Raw genomic sequence first — 18,452 nt, 5'->3', positions numbered from 1 at the left:
ACTTCCCGGAATTCAGTAAAGCCATTATGGTGCTGTGGAGTTCGTAATGACAAACTCACAGACCAAATATTCTTTATGGCTTTAGTGCACTTACAATGTCTACAGATGGATTTAGACACTGTAGGGGTACATGTCTCATGCACCTTTACCCCCACCAGTGGCATAGTGCACCCAGCTAGAGTGGTGGCTGACCTAAGCCAAAGGCAGTAGGTTGTAGGCACGGCACACAGGGACGTGTGTGCCATGTCGACTCTTCACTTTTCTCTGCACCGGCAGTGTGTGTGCGCGTGTGTGTGTTAAGGTACAGGACCTCTAAGGGTGGCACAATATGTGCTGCAGCCCTTAGAGGCCTTCCCTGGTCACAGCGCCCATGGTACCTTTTACAAGGGACTGACAGGTGGCCAGAGAGGTGCCAATTGGGGGTACAACGTACAGTTTTGGGAAACACCGAACCTGGGAACCTGATAGGCAGGGACCCAGGGCACATCAAGTCAATGTGCTTCAGTAGTCTGGCAAAGAGGGAGGGGGTGTTGCTGCAGCAGAAACCCAGCTTCCTACACTAGTACCTTGAATAATCTACTCGACCTAACTGCAATGCACTTGACCTGTGAACTAGTCCCAAACTCTGTGACCCTAGGCAAATATTTTTAGGTCTCGCGCCTAGTGTTGCAGTGCGCAGAGAGACTTTTTGTAGGGGGTTTGAAAACGACACTAGGAATCGCACACGCTCGTGTGTGTGCTTTTACTTTTGGGCCACGCTATTGGCCTTTGCGTGCGTCTTTTTTTTACAAAGACAGCACGCAATTATCCAAAGGCGGGCGACTTGCTCCGCCCATGGCCTATTGGTGTCTGTTACACACAGCAGCAGCATATGTTTCTAATTATCGTGCCCAGACACGGGCGCGATAATTGGAAACCTATGCTGCTGCTCACAACCACGCGTGCACACCAGGAGCTCCTGCATCTCAGGGACGACATGTGTTTTACATTATCCAGCCCTGGTGCTCGCTCTCGCGCACACCATTCGCGGGCTTGTTTCCACTTGTGGTGGTTCCTATTTAAGTCATGAGGCATGCACAAATGTCTACTACTGTTTTTTATTTAGTTTGTATTATGAGACACTGTTTGCTGATTTGTCAGTGTGGTGTGTAAACTGCCACCTTTAGACCTACAACTTCAGAGTTGTTGTTCTGCTTTGAGGTACCTTTCCTTCTGCTCTCCTTCCTTACGGAATTACTTAAGGCCCAGGCAGGTCGATCCCTCTGCCACCGCGCAGACCCCCTGTGTACCGCTACTACCGCTCCTCTTGTCTGCTGCCTTGCAGACTGGTCTGTTGCTCAATTTTCACTGCTCCGTTTTATTTTTGGCTGTTTTTTTACTTCCCCCTCATTTACTCTTGTGCCCCTTGTTATTTCTTCTGTTTAGTTGTGCCGCTGTGCCCGTCTCTCCCCCCGCCCCCTGTTGCCTTATGTGACACTTTTCCCGCCGCTCGCATCCCCGCCCCCTCACCTCCCATTGGCAGCCCTGCTCCCGCCTCCCAGCTGCTCCTCCCTCCCTCTCCCCCTCATATGGAAGCCGTGCAGCGGCCGCGCCGAAGTCGTGCCTAAGGCAAGCACGTCTGTGCCCGTCCACGCCTGGACCGCGCCAAGCGCCAGGACCCCTGGCCCTTGACGTTGCCACCCAACCCGACGGAGCTACGACGCCGCCACCCTCCGCGCACTCAACACCGGCCGGACGCCCCCCTGCCACCGAGCCACCCCGAAACGCACCCACGGACCCTTCACCTGCAAAACCTGCAAATTCACCTGCCTCTGGACCTGCACCGCACCCACCAGACCAGGCACCAGCAACAACCACCTCAAGTACATCCTGCTCAACACCCGCTCCGTCCACAGGCACGCCGTCGAACTCTGGAACCTCCTCAACACAACAGCGCCGGACGTCCCCTTCCTCACGGAAACCTGGTGAACACCTCCTCAGCCCCCGACATCGCCATAGCCATCCCGGATGGCTACAAGATCACCCGGAGGGACCGCGCCAACCAAACCGGAGGAGGCATCGCCATCGTCCACAGAAACACCATCCGCATCACAACCAACTCCGACACCCTCACCGCCGCCGAGCACCTTCACTTCCAGATACACACCGACCCCAAGACCACCCTCAGAGGCACAGTCATCTACAGACCCCCGGGACCACACACACAATTCAGCTAAGCCATCGCAGACTTCATCAGCCCGCTCGCCCTCACCTCCTCAGACTACATCCTCCTAGGGGACCTCAACTTCCACCTGGAAAACAACAATGACAACACCACCACCATCCTGCTGGACAGCCTCGCCAACCTCGGACTCAAACAACTGGTGAACACCCCCACCCACTACGCCGGCCACACGCTTGACCCATTCTTCTCCTCCAGCAACCACATCTCCTTCAGCCACTCCACCGAACTACACTGGACAGATCACAGCTGCGTCCACTTCAACTTCAGAAAAACCACGACCCACCACCACCACCCGCAACAGGCTCCCCGAAGATGCTGGAGCAAGATCACCACCGACCAGCTCACCACCTCGCTGAGCCAGAACCCTCCCACCACCACTACGGACTTCAACGAAGCAGCCCGCAACCTCACACAGTGGCTCACCAACTGTGCTGATGCCCTTGCGCCACTGAAGAATCCTCCCAGCAGCAAGAAAGCCTCGTGGTTCACCAACGACCTCAAGAACTCCAAGAAATCCTGCCGCACCCTCGAGAAAGCCTGGCGCCACGACCAGTCAACAGAAAACAGGACAGCCCTCAAGAACGCCATTCGCAAACACCACCAGCTGATCCGCACCACCAAAAGGACAGCATTCAGAGAACGACTGGACAACACCCACAAAAAGCAAGGAACTCTACAGCATTGTCAAAGAGCTCTCCAACCCCAGCGCCAGCAACGACAGCACGCCCTCGCAAGACCTCTGCGATTCACTCGCCTCGTTCTTCCACCACAAGATCGCCGACATACACAACAGCTTCGGCGCCCAGACCACGCACCCAACCACCGAACCAACGCCCCCCCACCACCACCCTCTGCACCTGGATCCCCGTCAGCACTGAAGACACTACCCACGTGATGAACACCATCCACTCCGGCTCCCCAACCGACCCCTGTCCACACCACATCTTTAACAAAGCCGACTCCATCAACGCACCCCATCTCCAGAACATTATTTACAACTCCTTCGCATCTGCCACCTTTCCAGAGAGTTGGAAGCTTGTAGAGATCAGCGCCCTCCTGAAGAAACCCACCGCGGACCCCACGGACCTCAAGAACTTCTGCCCCATTTCGCTCTCCCTTTCCCCGCTAAAGTCATCGAGAAGACCGTCAACAAACAGCTGACCACCTTCCTCGAGACAAACGACTCCCTTGACCCACCGCAGTCCGGCTTCCGAGCTAACCACAGCACCGAGACCGCCCTCATCGCAGCCACCGACGACATCAAGTCCCTGCTCGACAATGGGGAAACTGCTGCCCTCATCCTCCTCGGATTATCGGCTGCATTCCACACAGTCTGCCACCACACCCTAACAACCCACCTCCACCACGCCGGGATCCAAGGAAAAGCTCTGGAATGGATCACCTCCTTCCTCTCCGACTGAACTCCGAGTACGCCTCCCTCCCTTCCACTCAGCGGCCACCAAGATCATCTGTGGCGTTCCTCAAGGCTCCTCGCTCAGCCCCACCCTCTTCAACGTCTACATGAGCCCCCTCACAGCCATCGCACGCCAACACAACCTAAACATCATCTCCTAACCTGACGACACCCAGCTGATCCTCTCCCTCACCAACGACCCCGCCACTGCCAGAGCCAACCTCCAGGAAGGAATGAAAGACGTCGCGGAATGGATGAAGCTCAGCCATCTGAAGCTGAACTCTGACAAGACGGAAGTCCTCATCCTCTGACCATCCCCCTCCACCTGGGACTACTCCTGGTGGCCCCCTGCACTGGGCACCGCCCCCATTCCCACGGACCACGCACGCAACCTGGGTTTCCTCCTGGACTACTCCCTCACGATGACCAAGTCAATGCCGTCTCGTCATCATGTTTCAACACCCTGCGCATGCTCCGAAAGATCTTCTGGTGGATCCCCACTGAAACCAGAAAGACGGTCCCCCAGGCCCTTGTCACCAGCCGACTGGACTACGGGAACGCCCTCTATGCTGGAACCACAGCCAAACTACAGAAAAGACTCCAACGCATACAGAACGCTTCTGCACGACTCATCCTGGACATCCCCCGTCACAGCCACATCTCTGCCCAACTGAGAGCCCTGCACTGGCTCCCCGTCAGCAAGAGGATCACGTTCAGGCTCCTCACCCACGCACACAAGGCTCTCCACGACATGGGCCCCAAATACCTCAACAGCCGCCTCACGTTCTACACACCCAACCGCCAGCTCCGATCCGCCAGCCTCGCCCTCACCACCGTCCCACGTATTCGCAGAACCACCACCGGAAGAGCTTTCTCCTACCTGGCGGCCAAGACATGGAACTCCCTCCCCACCCACCTACCGCTGACCCAGGACCATCTCTCCTTCAGGTGAGATGGGGATTGAACTGCAGAACACTGGCATTGAAGGCTCGTTTGCTACCTTGTAGGCTGCAGGCTACAGCAAACATAATATAGGAAGTAGACTGGTGTTAGGGTCACTTTTACAACTTTTTATCATAAACCAGTGGCAGATGTCGCACAAATGTTCCTGGCAAACCTTAAACCTGCCTACAATCTTCAACAGACCGTAGAATCCTCTAACACGATTTAAGTGAAGAGGAAGTGGTGTAGGAGGCTACCTTTTTTTGAGAGACAACCTGGTTGCGGATTAATGAAAAAGTCAGTTTCTTTTTATTTAATTATTTACATCAGTAACGGGTAACTTTTTTACTTTGTTGTTTTACATGTAGAAAAGAGGGTCAAGGGCCCTAATATTGGTCACAATATCTTTAATGGCATTTCATTCTTCACTCACTTTAGTGGGCATGATTCTGGAATAGATTGCACTTGGTAAGAAAATGTTGAGACACGGATAAAAACACTTAACACGGTTTTTCCTATAATGTTAAAAATACAAACCTATGGTCTGGAAATACTTTCCTTTAAACAAGAGGAATTGTTTCAAGAAAAAGAAACCCAAGAATCTGCAGACATAATATCACTCTTCAAGCCCCCCACGACGCACTGCTTGGCGGTGATGACCCGGACCACTACGCTTGATTTCAAGAAAGCCTTCTACAGTCAGCCTCACACTGGGCCCTGCGTCACGCTGGGCTGCATCTTTCAGAATAAGCACAACCTCTGTTTGTCTCCTGAAATGATTTGCAGACCAGTGCTCAAGTTTTCCACGCTTTCTCACTCCACCAAAAGCGAACATACATCATCGTATAACAATGTCCTTTTTATCACATGAAACCAACTGGAAATGGTATCAGTTGACTGTGCCTTCTTAGCAAACAAATGTATGTCTGTCCGATTTGTATGGACAAGGTTTTTGAGGGGTTTTCCAGGTACTGACTTTATACAATCATGTAAATCAAGCGGTCAGTATCCTCTGTTTGCGACCCGCGATGTATGTTTTTCGCAAAGTAACATGCTCTGCAAGTGTGAAACTCAAAGAAACAAGCCCCAAAGTGATTCTTCTACACGTACGTTTTTGCAGGTCAAAATGTCAACAGTGTAATTCATTGAGAATCGGCAGTAAAAAGGTAAAGAGATGCCCAGCTGGCCATCATCTCTGCATTTGTAGCAAGTCCTACAAATTCAGAGAATGCACCTTGAGTATCAATGTTTCTGGGGAAAGTTCTGTGAGCGCTTGTCACGGTCCATTTACATTGGACTGGAGGGACGCAGCTGGCCCAGCGTAAAGGTCACATTGCAGGCGCTGTGCATGGTAGGGCTGTAGTGTAACACAGCCAAGAAATTGAGGGAAAGGGTGTAGCTTAACGGTTAGGGTGGCTGACTTTGAAGCTGGAGAATCAAGTTTGAGTCTGGCCAGAGGCTCAAACATCCTGTGATGTGACAAATCACTTAATATCCCTGTGCCTAAAAATCAATGTGTCCGTCTGTAATGCAATGGGTGTCCATGTTACGCGCGCTGATACCTTTGGGTCAAGTTCGTGCTATATAAAACTGTAAAAAGAAAAAATAAGGAAAATGCTACTTACCAGTATGCATCTGTTCTTGGCATGTAGAGCTGCAGAGTCGTACACTTAGCATTAGATCGCCACCTGGTGTTGGGCTCGGATGATTGCAGGTTGTTGTCTTCTTGGAAGAAGTCTTTGTAGTCACGAGATAGGTGACTTCTCCCTTGGACAATACTGCGCATGGTCATCGACTCCATCCTCAGATTGTTTTTCGCCATGATGGGAAATTGAGTTAGTAGAAGTAAAGAGAAAGGATGTCCATGCGTGTGCATCTAAGTAAGATGAGCACTGGAACGGATACAAGTCCCGGGGAGGCGGGTGGGCGTGTACAACTCTGCAGCTCTACATGCCAAGAACAGATGCATACTGGTAAGTAGCATTTTCCGTTCGAGGCATATCAGCTGCAGAGTGTACACTTCGCATCGATTGTGCAGCAGTGTCTCCCCTAGCGGTGGTCGCTTGTATCCGTTGCAGTAGTTTGAAACAGTGTTCTAAGGACAGCTTGGCCCACTGCAGCTTGCTGCTTGGCCTGCACATCAACACAATAGTGTTTAGTGAAGGTGTGTGGTGTAGACCATGTTGCTGCCTTGCATATGTCCTCTAGTGGTATATTTCCTAAGAAAGACATAGAGGCTACTAGTTTGCGAGTGGAGTGCGCTCTAGGAGGAACTGTTAGTGCACGTTTTGCTTTTTGATAGCATATTTGTATACACTTTACAATCCACCTGGCAATCCCCCCCCTTAGAGATGGGGTTGCCCTTGTGTGGAGGAGAGAAAGATACAAACAATTGTTTTGTTTTTCTAAAGGATTTAGTCCTATCTGAATAGTGTAACGGAGCTCTTTAACATCTAAGGTGTGTAAGGCCCTTTCAGCCACAGAGTCTGGGTTTTAGAAAAACACAGGTAGCTCTACAGATTGGTTTAGATGAAAAGGAGTGATAACCTTTGGTAGAAATTTAGGGTTAGATCTAAGAACCACTTTATTAGAATGTATTTGGAAAAAATGGTTCTTGTATTGTGAATGCCTGTATTTCACTAACTCTTCTGAGAGCGGTGATGGCAACAAGAAAAGCAGTTTTCCAGGTTAGAAATTGCAATTCACATTTGTGTAAAGGATAGAAAGGGGTTCCTATGAGTCTTGTAAGTACAACGTTTAGGTTCCATACAGGAGCAGGTGGTAACCTAGGTGGGATTATTCGTTTCAATCCTTCCATAAATGCTTTTATTGCAGGTACTCTGAAGAGAGATAGATGTTGCCTATTTTGTAAATAGGCTGCAATTGCTGCAAGATGCAGGCGTATGGAAGAATAAGCCAAATTGGACCTTTGCAGATGTAAAAGGTAACATATGATATTTTGGATGGAAGCGTCCAGTGGATCAATGAGATTATTTTTGCAATATATTGCAAATCTTTTCCATTTAGCAGCATAACACGCTCTGGTAGTGGGTTTTCTAGCTTCCTTAATGATGTCCATAGTCTGGTGGTAGGTTTAAGTAACCAAACTCTAAGACTTCAGGAGCCAGATCGCCAAATTCAGTTGGCTTGGTTCTGGGTGTCTTATTTCTTCATGGTTCTGTGTTAACAGGGAGGGTGTGAGCTGTAACTTTTGATGTGGAACCAGCGAGAGATCTAGTAGTGTGGTGAACCACGGCTGGCGTGCCCATGTGGGAGCCACCAGGATCAGTTTGAGAGATTGTTTGAGCTTGCGCACTACTAGTGGAATGAGTGGGAGAGGCAGAAAAGCGTACGCAAATCTGCCTGACCAATTCATCCATATCGCATTGCCTTCGGACCGTGGGTGTGGAAACCTGGCAGCGAAGGTTGGGAATTTTGCATTTTCGTGGGTGGCAAACAGATCTATTTGTGGATGCCCCCATATTTGGAAGAATGGCTGAAGAACTTGTGGATGTATTTCCCATTCGTGAATCTGTTGTGACTGCCGACTCAATAAATCTGCTATCTGATTGTGAACTCCCGGAAGGTGTTCTGCTGCCAGATGTATGTTTTGAGGAATGGCCCATCTCCAAACGTTCTGTGCGAGCTGGGACAGTTGCAGAGAGTGTCCCCCCCCCCCCCCCCCCCTGTTTTTGTATATAGTACATGGCTGTCATAGTGTCCGTCCGGATTAAGACAGCTTTGTTTTGTACTTGTAATTGAAACGTTTTGAGTGCTAAGAAAATTGCTAGCAGCTCTAGATTGTTGATATGGAACAGTTTTTGTTGGTTGTTCCATTGGCCTTGTGTGGTATAATGTAAGAGATGGGCTCCCCATCCTGTGAGGGATGCGTCTGTCGTGAGCACTATTTGTGGAACCGGGTCGAGGAACGGCCGTCCTTTTGTCAAGTTTTTGGTGTTCCACCATTGCAGAGAGTGATATGTACGGCCGTCTACCAACCCCAGGTCAGTGAGGTGACCTTTAGCCTGATTCTACTGTTGCGCTAGACATTCTTGTAATGGGCGCATTTTCAGTCTTGCACGTGGAACTATGAAGATGCCATCATGCCTATTAGTATTCAACAAAGGAGGTGCTGAACTGTTCCTAGAACGAGGGGGAAGTTAAAGTAAAGACTGGCGTGACCGGAGGTGTAAATATTACACCTTGGGGCATCCATTTTGTTGGATGTATTTGCCTCACACACCCCGAGGGATGTCATGCTTCATCATCGGCAGTTGCTCCTCGTCGGGGGGGGCGGTGCAATCCCCGACGGGCACACCTCAAAGGAAAATAATAAGTGGTCAACATGTTTCTCGCAATTGGATAAATCTCCTGCGAACTCGGCGGAGATGGGTAGGTGTCCCCACGCGGTCACGGGCTGATTAAGCTGAATCTGAAGGCTTAACCTCGATGTACCGACCCGCCGACCACTCATGTGGCACTTAGTTCTTGACCATTAGGCATAGGACTGTCCACGGAGGTAAAATATACCCACAACGCATACATGACACTGGCATGTTTTTGAGTTCCTTATTTTATAATTTTTCACTTTTTTGAGGTCCTGATGAATCGCAGGACATTTATCCAATTGCGAGAAACATGTTGACCACTTATTATTTTCCTTAGCTCGACAAGGGTCACTCTACCTAACGAGGTGACACCAAGCGAGCTTGTATTCACGATTTTAATTGTAGTAGGGGGACCACCAGAATAAAATAGTTTCCGGCACCCCGTGCTGCATTTTAATTATCACACCAGGCTCACCTGCTCCCTTGCCCACACACCCGCACTTCACCATAGGGCAGTTGGATACAAAAGATCTCCGCCAAAGTGCCCCTCTTTGAGGTGTGCCCGTCGGGGATTGCACCGCCCCCCCGACGAGGAGCAACCGCCGATGATGAAGCATGACATCCCTCGGGGTGTGTGAGGCAAATACATCCAACAAAATGGATGCCCCAAGGTGTAATATTTACACCTCCGGTCACGCCAGTCTTTATTTTAACTTCCCCCTCGTTCTAGGAACAGTTCAGCACCTCCTTTGTTGAATGCTGATCACGGACACATGCTGTAACTGGACCTTCCACTCTCAAAAGTGGTAACTAGTGTCCTTTGATCAATTGATCACTCTCCCTCCCTTTGATAAAGATCATGCCTATGGAAGAATAAGCCAAATTGGACCTTTGCAGATGTAAAAGGTAACATATGATATTTTGGATGGAAGCGTCCAGTGGATCAATGAGATTATTTTTACAATATATAGCAAATCTTTTCCATTTAGCAGCATAACACGCTCTGGTAGTGGGTTTTCTAGCTTCCTTAATGATGTCCATAGTCTGGTGGTAGGTTTAAGTAACCAAACTCTAAGACTTCAGGAGCCAGATCGCCAAATTCAGTTGGCTTGGTTCTGGGTGTCTTATTTCTCCATGGTTCTGTGTTTCGGTTTGGGGAGTAGTCCACACTCCTTTTAATTCACTTTAGCTTATCACACTTTTTGATACTACTTTCTCAACAAGAACCCAATGAAGACTACTGGCTACCGACTAAGTTGGTGCCTGAGGGTTCTTTTTCTTTCACTAAGCATGCTCACTTTATCTCCCTATTGTCTATGTACTTGTTCTGGTGGTAGAAACTAAACTACTTGATTTTCTTTTCCTTTTGTCTTCGTTTAAACTTATATTGTCACTCTTCTGTTGATTGAAATATAAGATCTGGTCTAAACAGTTCTTCCTCCTCTACAACCTTCTTTGGCGTTGTTTTTTTTTGGTGCCGATAGAGGTTTCTTTGTGTCTTTTGCTTTAGGAGGCGTTACCGTGTCCTGTGGCAAATTTTTCGGTGTTGAAGCTGGTTTTGGTTTAGTAAGCTTGTCTGAGGGTTTAGGGGACTCTGAATCAGGCCTTACATTCCTCGGTACCGAGGTTAGAGTCCTTGGAGTGGAAGCAGGTTTCGTCGGCTTCGAGGCGTCGGAATCTGGTTTTCCCTCTTTATTCTTGGAACCGGACGGTTTCGGAGCTTCATTTGGATCCGGTGCCATTTTTGGCTTGGGTGCCGAAGGATCTATGTCTAATGGTACCGAAGGGTGTTTTGGCTTTGGTGTCGAAGAATCCTTCGGTGTCGAAGGATGTTTGTGCTTCGTTGCCAATTGGAAGAGGTGGAATTGGCACGTGTGGTTTGCTTGGTGCCGAGGCACCGGAAGGTGTAGTTTTCCTCGGAGCCGAGCCTGAAGGCGGGGCGTTTGAGGGAATATTTCGGTCTCGACTGGGCCCCTTGGGCGGAGTGCTGACCATTGCCTTGGGCAGTGTCTGTGGTGCAGGGGCAAGAGTACTCACGGGTTGACGAGATTGAATCGAGTCATCTGAGTCCTCTGCCTCTGATACGATCTGGAGATCAGGCGAATCTTCTTCTGGGACGAGTGGAACCTAGTCATCGAAGATGTCCTCCGGTGCTGGGGCTGATCTCATCTCGTGTAGACAGGCCCTCCGATCCCGAATGGTCTTTTTCGATCGGAAGGATGCACAAGCTGTGCAGGTCGACTCGTCGTGGTCTGGCGATAGACAGAGGTTGCAGACCTCGTGATGATGGCTATGAGGGAATTTTGCTCGACATACCGGGCATCGCTTGAACGGAGTCCTGTCCATGAGGCGTAGGCCGCTTGGCGCCGATAGGCCCAACGGCCCGCGGCGATGCACCGGAATGGAGCTGATGGTGTCGAAAGTAGTATATTAGATGTCGATATTGTTTGTATAAAGTTTTTACGCTTTGAAGTTGCTGGAAAAGTTTTGAAGACTTTCTGGATTCACTAGCGAACCCACCCTCCGCCAGAAAGATGAGACAGGAGGAAAGGGAATAAAACTGGAGAAAGATTTCAAAAGATTAAAGGAGAAACAAAAGTAACAAGACCAGAAAAAAAGAATCCGAAGATAGCGACCAAAGGTGGGAGCTTCCGGAGGAAACGCGTCGACGTCATGAAGGACACCAAATCGTGGTATGTTGACACCCACCTGGGCCAAAGAAAAGAGAAAAAAAAGACTACAATGCCGGACCCAACCACTAGATGGCGGAATCATGCACAGCGTAGTGAATCCAATAAGTCTTTAAGCTGCTAAACTACAGGTAAGAAACTATACGCCTCTGTCTCCTTCTCCTGAGGTGACTCCAGCTCCGAGAGTGGAGACCCCACCGGCTCCGAGAGAAACACCACTGTTGCCGACTACTCCACCTCTTGCTCCAGGGTCTCGGGCGCCACAACTGGAACCAAATATGCTGCCTCCTCGAGAGGCTTCAGAGCCTGCAGTACCGGATCCAGGGTATCTTGCCTTCCCGGCTCCGGATATGGATCCATCGCATTTTCTAAATGCTATGTTCGGCTTGTTCGCCAGAGCGGCAAACCCTACTGGTGCGCATGTTGGCCCCATGGGTCCGCTGGCATACTCCCTGGGGGGTTGCCATTTCATTTCCCTCAGGCACCCCTAATATCTTTTATGCTCATGGCTCCAGGGAGTTAGCCTCTCCCAAAGCAAAGATTTTCGACGCCGGTACAATCGCTGGAGGGGTGAGTGACACTAAATGGATCTTCCCCAGCGTTGTCTGGTTTTGAACCGGTGCGGACTCGACCTCAGTCGGCGTTGACTACTGTCCCAGTAGACCTCCTTTCGACGCCGATCCTGAAGTCACCGGTGCTGCGCCTGGCCCTGCTGGTTCGTAGGATGAGGTCTAGAAGAGAGGCGGAGGTTAATGGAAGAGGAGAGTACCAGGAACAGCATGAGGAGGCCTAGGATGAGGAGATTGTGTACACTGATCAGGATTTTGAAGGTCTGCAGGAAGCTAGTGGCTTAGATACTTCCCCGGAATGGGAATTCTCGCCAAAAAAAGGTCTCCTAACGCAGGAGGTGACTTCTGATCACTCTGATCAGGAAGGCAGCATATCTGCTGGTGTTGCATTTTCCCACAGCAGAATTATACTCTAATATTTTGACAGAGGTGCTCCATTTCCCCTCTTGTATAGGAGCCTTTACTCCCTTTCAACAAGGATTTGACTGAGCCCATCCTTGATGTGTGGCAGAAGCCTATGCCTGCTCCTGCTGTGTCCAGGTCTCTGGCAATGAGGTATAAAGTGGATCCGGGGGATCTTGCTTTCCGGTCCACTCATCAATCATCGGAAAGTTTGGTTCACCAGGCTTTGTGCTCCTTGAAGCGGTCTGCAGGGTCATTCCTATCTACACCTGCAGATAGGGAGTCCAAACGCATGGAGCATTCTGCAAAAAAGGTATTCTCTTCAAGTAGAATGGCTCTCAAATCAACAAATGGTACATGCCTTTTGGGTCGCTACATCCATGCACTTATGGAAAGTGCCTTTTAACGGATCTTGCCTGTTTGGGGTCAAAGCGGACTCTGTGCTGCAGCACTTTAAAGGCATTAGAGCTACGTCAGGATCTTTGGGTCTCCAGTCTCAGTCCAGGGCCTTTGGGTATTGCACGTTTCATGGTTTTGGCAGGAATTTATCCTTTTGTGCCAGGTAGCAGCTGCAACAGCTGACAAATCCCCTGTACAGATCATACAGGGGAAAGGGCAGAGGTAGTCTGTGGGGTCCAGCACAGCAGCTAGTCTCCTCTTCTGCCACTCCAGCTAGTGATTTTTTGTGAGTCTTCGCCATCCGGGAGTCCTTTTCGAAGGAACCACTGGGCTTTTTATACTTGGGTGCAGTTGCTTTCGTCGAGTTTTCGACTGCACTGTTCCCTTTGAAGACTTTGTCTCCCTCTTTCGAGTGTCGGTGGAGTGTTTGAGGGTCATTGACTCTTACCTCCTTCAACGCTTTCTTATGGACTTCGACGACCGTGCAGTCCTCTGGTCCTTTGGCGATGCTGCCCACCTCTCGACTGGAGAGGCCCAAGTCTCGGAGCGATGGAGGTGGCCCCTGCATGGTGTGGTTCACCCTTATCTGCCTCTCTCTTACCCTGAGGGTCGGGTGCGAATGGCGAGCATGTTTTGCAGTCCTCGCTGTTCTGGTAGAGCGGCAGGCAGAGGTTGCAGACTGGATGCTGGTCCTTCTGGGTGTATTTGTGATGGCAATTGGTGCAAAACTTAAAGGGGGTTTTGTCCATTCCTGCGCTCAGGGAGCCCCATGTGCGCATTCTCATGTGAATTCCGAGTTCTCTCAAAATTTGCGAAGTATGCAGAGTCGGAGACTTGGATCGGGACCTCGAAGTTCTTCTACCCCCTTTTGTTTCTTGGCTTCGGCAATGAATAATCTGGCCTCCCCCTCCTTCAGTGCCTTGGGGTTTGTGCGCATGTAGGATAAACACTCCCCGACATCGTGGTCCGATGAGACACCAGAAACAGTCATCATAGGGGGTCAGTGATACTCAAAAATGGAACCGACGTTATGGCTCTGATGACGTCACACGGAGTCACATGCGGAGCCATACCATTGTGACATTCTCGTCGATGTGGGAGGACGGAGGAGAAAAGTTTTTGTGGAATGCTGAGCATGGGGTAATTCAAGAGGTGAGGAATCCACAGGCAGATAAATCCATCAGAAATAGGGTACACATGAACCCTGGCTTGCCTCTTAGTTCACTAATTGCATTTTCATCTGGGCAGGAGCAGTAATAATTCCAGGTTTATGTTTAAAAATTCACTGTCATTTACAAATCACGTTTTCCATTGAAATGGCCACAAAACTTTCCCACTAACGTAGTTTTACTGATAACAGAGCATAAAAAATGTTTGGAAATTGGGTTTCAGCAAAAATACTTAAAATTTGCACATCATCAAGTAAAGAGTTCTAATTAGTTTTGAACCTATAAATATATATTTTCATCACAGAATTACAAAAATGTGTCTTCATAACTAGTGAAATGCTATTTGAAATAGTGAAATATATTTGAAATGTTTGAACAATTCCCTTAGCTATTTCAGTGTTGTGTTAGAACAAAGCCTGACATCTTACAGGCTTTCATTTCACATGCTCTGCACAGTTCAATTGTCACAGTTCACTTTACAAAATACTCTAACTTCAGTGATATAAAGAAAAATGAATGTAGGAAGACAAACTGACTGTCGACCTCTGTCTCTGAAAGCCAGCAACTGTGAGAAGGTAATAAGATGTAAGGGCATCTTTATTGCTCTTTCCCTTTGTGAGCAATAAATATGCCTTCAAATCTTATCTCGTCACATTTACTCCGCTTTTAGAGACAGAGGTCAAAAGTCAGTTTGTCTTCATACATTTACTTTTTGTTATGTGTCTGAAGTTAAAGGATTTTCAGCCCGCCAGAAATGGGAGTGGCCCCTAAAAATAGCTTGTCCTAATTAAATCTTGCTCGACAATGGAGGTGGACAACTGGATTTTCCGAGCCCTGTAGGGCCTTACACAGGTGCCAAAGTGTGTGCTGTGTTCCAATGAGACCACTTTACCTTGTTTTTAGGTTAAGAGAACTGGCACTGGGACCTGTAAGCAGGGACCCAGTGCACATCAGTTGAAAAACATAAGAACCAGTGGTAAAAAGTGGGGGGTCACCATGACAAAATGGGGCACATTCAAGTCAAAAGTACTTACCAGATTCCGATTATCTTGGTGTCCAAAATTGTATACAAATATATTTCTCTCAATTGGTCTCACGTTTCTTCTTGCGTGGGTGTCTCATTTACTGATTGTGTGTTCAACAAATGCTTAACGCTACCCTCTGATATGCCTTAACCGCTTGCCCCTACTACAACAAAGAGCCTTTAGGACTATTAATTTAGGCCATGTAAGCCAATAAGGGTCGTCTTGGCCTTCAACACAGTGTACCTCATTTCGGTACACTGCATAAAAAGTCAGCTTCCTCCAGCTGGGCACTGGTCAATACGAGTTACCCAGCTACATGATGGCTACACTGAAAGTAATGGGGTTTAGTGTCCTTTCCCTAAGGTAGTCAGGATCTGCTTCTCTGGTGCCAGGGGTTCCCCTAAATACTGAATTTAGGGATCTTAGGGGAGTGTAGGGTAGTAGCCAATTGGCTGACCCTTGGGTTCACTTAGCCCCCTATAAAACCACTTCCTAGGGGCAGTGGGCATAACCCAGTCCAAGAATTCCTAGGTATGCCGTTACAAAGATGGCTACTTCAGACAAATAGTGTCCACCTCACAGTAGGCCACCTTTGGGTTGGTACTAACCTGGAGGTGGCATGCCAACCATACAAGTGAAGTTTTCCACTTGTCCAGGTGCGAAGGCGGAAGCTTTCTTTCTTATGAGGGGAGCCAGATTTGCATTCCAAAGGTGGCAGCTTTTTCGGAGCTCACCGGCCTAATCAGCAGGTCATCCTGTGGATAGGGGTGTTACATCCTCTTCCCGGACAGGTCTTTGTTCTGGGTCTCCTGAGAGAAAAGGTCCCCACCCTAGGAGGTCAGAACAGTGTCTAGGGTGGCAGGCTGGCAGAAACCAATAAGCAAGCACACCAGAGGCTGGTAGGTTTTCAAGGGGCACCTCTAAGGTGCCCTAGGGGAGCATGTATTGATGATTCCAATACTGGCATCTGTGTGGGTTTACCAATACAATAGTTTTGATACCAAACATCCCTATTTATAGCGAAGCCATCATGTAGCTGGGGAACTCGTTTTCACCAGTGTCCAGCACATGTTTTAAAACGGCTTCTCTGGTCACTTGTACTGACGGTAATAGGACTGCCCAGCACAGGGACAGATCTGCTCATGCAAGTATACCCTCACAAGTAATATCCAGCAACCTGCCTAAGGGCTGTCAGGCCTGCTGTAGGAAGTGACTTACAAATATTATATGCAGTTAGGGACTTGGCACACACAGATGTGGGACATGTCATGTTTTCACTTTTGTCTGCACCAGGACACGCAGCCTGCAATGATAGTCTTGCATGTGCTTGGTTAGGGGTCCCTTAGGATGGCTAATTTGTGCTGCAGCCCTTAGGGGCACTCTTTAGTACCTCAGACTCTCTGTACCTGGCTACCATTTACTAGGGGCTTACAGAGGGTGCTAAAGGTTGTACCCATAGAGGGAAAGAACACTGGTATTGGGGACCCAGTTAGGAGGAACCCAGTATGCTTCAGTCAAAGTGGCATCAAATACCTGTATAGAGCCTTCACCATGCTCAACTTATATCTTGAGATACTATGTAAACATCTGGTGTCTAGGCTGCAAGGGGTGGTTCCGGAGTTGGTTCATGAGGCCCAATGCAGCTTTATGCCGGCAAGCAGTACTACCCTTAATATGGTTGTGGATCCACAATCCTTATTGTAGTTTCTTTTGGACAGGGCTGCTGTCCCCAGGAAATTTGGTCTAGGCTGAAGAGTGGCAGTATACCTGGGGTTCTTTGAAGTCACTGGCCACGGTACAGGAGTTGTCGTCTTTGCAAGGTCTTTGAGCCGGAGACAGGCCAGCAGGGTGGAGGCTAAATCAGTAGTAGTCTTCCAGGCTCGGCTGTACAGAGTAAACAGCCCAAACAGTTGCCTGAAGGGAAATGTTAGTAACGTGAAAGGGTTTTCAGGCGACTGTTTGGGCTGTTTACTATCATGATTCCAGAAGGAAAACGCTGTTTATGGGCGAACTGCAAGACATGGCAGGGGTTTTAATTGGTAAATGATAGAGTTATAAATTGCGCACCATGCAGGTATGAGAGTTCGAAGTTGTAACTTATTGTATGTTCTTTATTTGTAGTGAAACCCCTGAAGAAGAGCCGTTTAGGGCTTGAAATGTATTGGGTACCATCGGATTCACTTCTGAGGATGAAAAGGCTCGGATGAGCATATCTGAGGCATGAGAAGCAATTCAACATATACTATCTCACGTGTGATTGAATTTTGGAAATAAACAAATATTTGACAAAACTTCAAGGAGGACATTGATTAATTCCTAAAATTTGAAAAGAAGTATAAATGGAAAGCATATGCTGTGCACCCGTAAAAGGATTGCTACCACGGTCCGATTCATCTAATTGTTAACACAGGGATGTATGCCAGGTTGACTTTGAAGTTTTGTATGCACCAAAACACACAGTCTGCAATGGCAGTGTGTATGTGACTGGTGGGGGGTCTCCGAGGGTGGCACAATACATGCTGCAGGCCTTTGAGACCCTCTCTAGTCACAAGGCCCTTGGTACCAATGGTACCTTTTACAAGGGACTTATAGGTGATCACAGGTGTGGCAATTGTGGAAACAAAGGAACAGATTTGGTAAAAAAAAAAAAAAAACAGGCATTGGGAACCTGATTGGCCGGGACCCAGTGTACATTCAGTCAAAGTACATCAGATATCTGGCAAAAAGTGGGGGGTAACGATGCAAAAAAGGGGCCCTTTCCTATTCCTACAAAAGGATTTGAGACATCCAGGCTATGGATTAATAGCACCTTATTTGCCATTCTCAGCGTTATGTTCACAATTGGCAGGAGAGCCTTGTGCTTTGAGACATATCAGAAGATATGAAAAGGTTACAAAATCTTTGTGTTCCAGGGCACTTGTTTCATTTTACATTTTGCCCTTGTGTGCCAGATGCTTATGTAGGATGTGGGCATTGCTAATTTTTTTTGCTGCTCTCTCTGTGAGACAAGTTCTAGCATCCAAGGCGGAAAGAGGACTAAAAGACATCATGAGGTCAGCGGATTGGTACGGTGAGTCCATGTTACAGTAATGTTTTAAGTTTAAGCCTATTCTTGGTGTGGTGTTTTGGGTGGGTAGCAAACTCTGAATTTGCATATTCTAAGCCTTAGTCCCTGTTTTACTAGTTGGTTGTTACATTCAGAACTGTGCGTAAACCCCTGTTTATGCACGGCTTGGAATTACGAGTTGGAAGGCATTTAACGCATTCCCTAGTTATAGGATGCGATAAAT

The 18,452-nt window shown here is 48.5% G+C and overlaps 1 protein-coding gene across 2 annotated transcripts in view; it reads right to left on the bottom strand.

Annotated features, from left to right (window-relative positions):
• LOC144829004 (uncharacterized) overlaps positions 1-18,452 on the bottom strand; it is a 391,507-nt gene that overhangs the window by 8,038 nt on the left and 365,017 nt on the right. The window lies entirely within an intron of this gene.

The sequence above is a fragment of the Lissotriton helveticus genome, chromosome 4_1 (assembly GCF_964261635.1).
Source record: "Lissotriton helveticus chromosome 4_1, aLisHel1.1, whole genome shotgun sequence".
Lineage (NCBI taxonomy): Eukaryota > Metazoa > Chordata > Amphibia > Caudata > Salamandridae > Lissotriton > Lissotriton helveticus.
The sequence above is the reverse complement of the archived record's forward strand: the minus strand, read 5'-3'. Positions and strand labels throughout refer to the sequence as shown.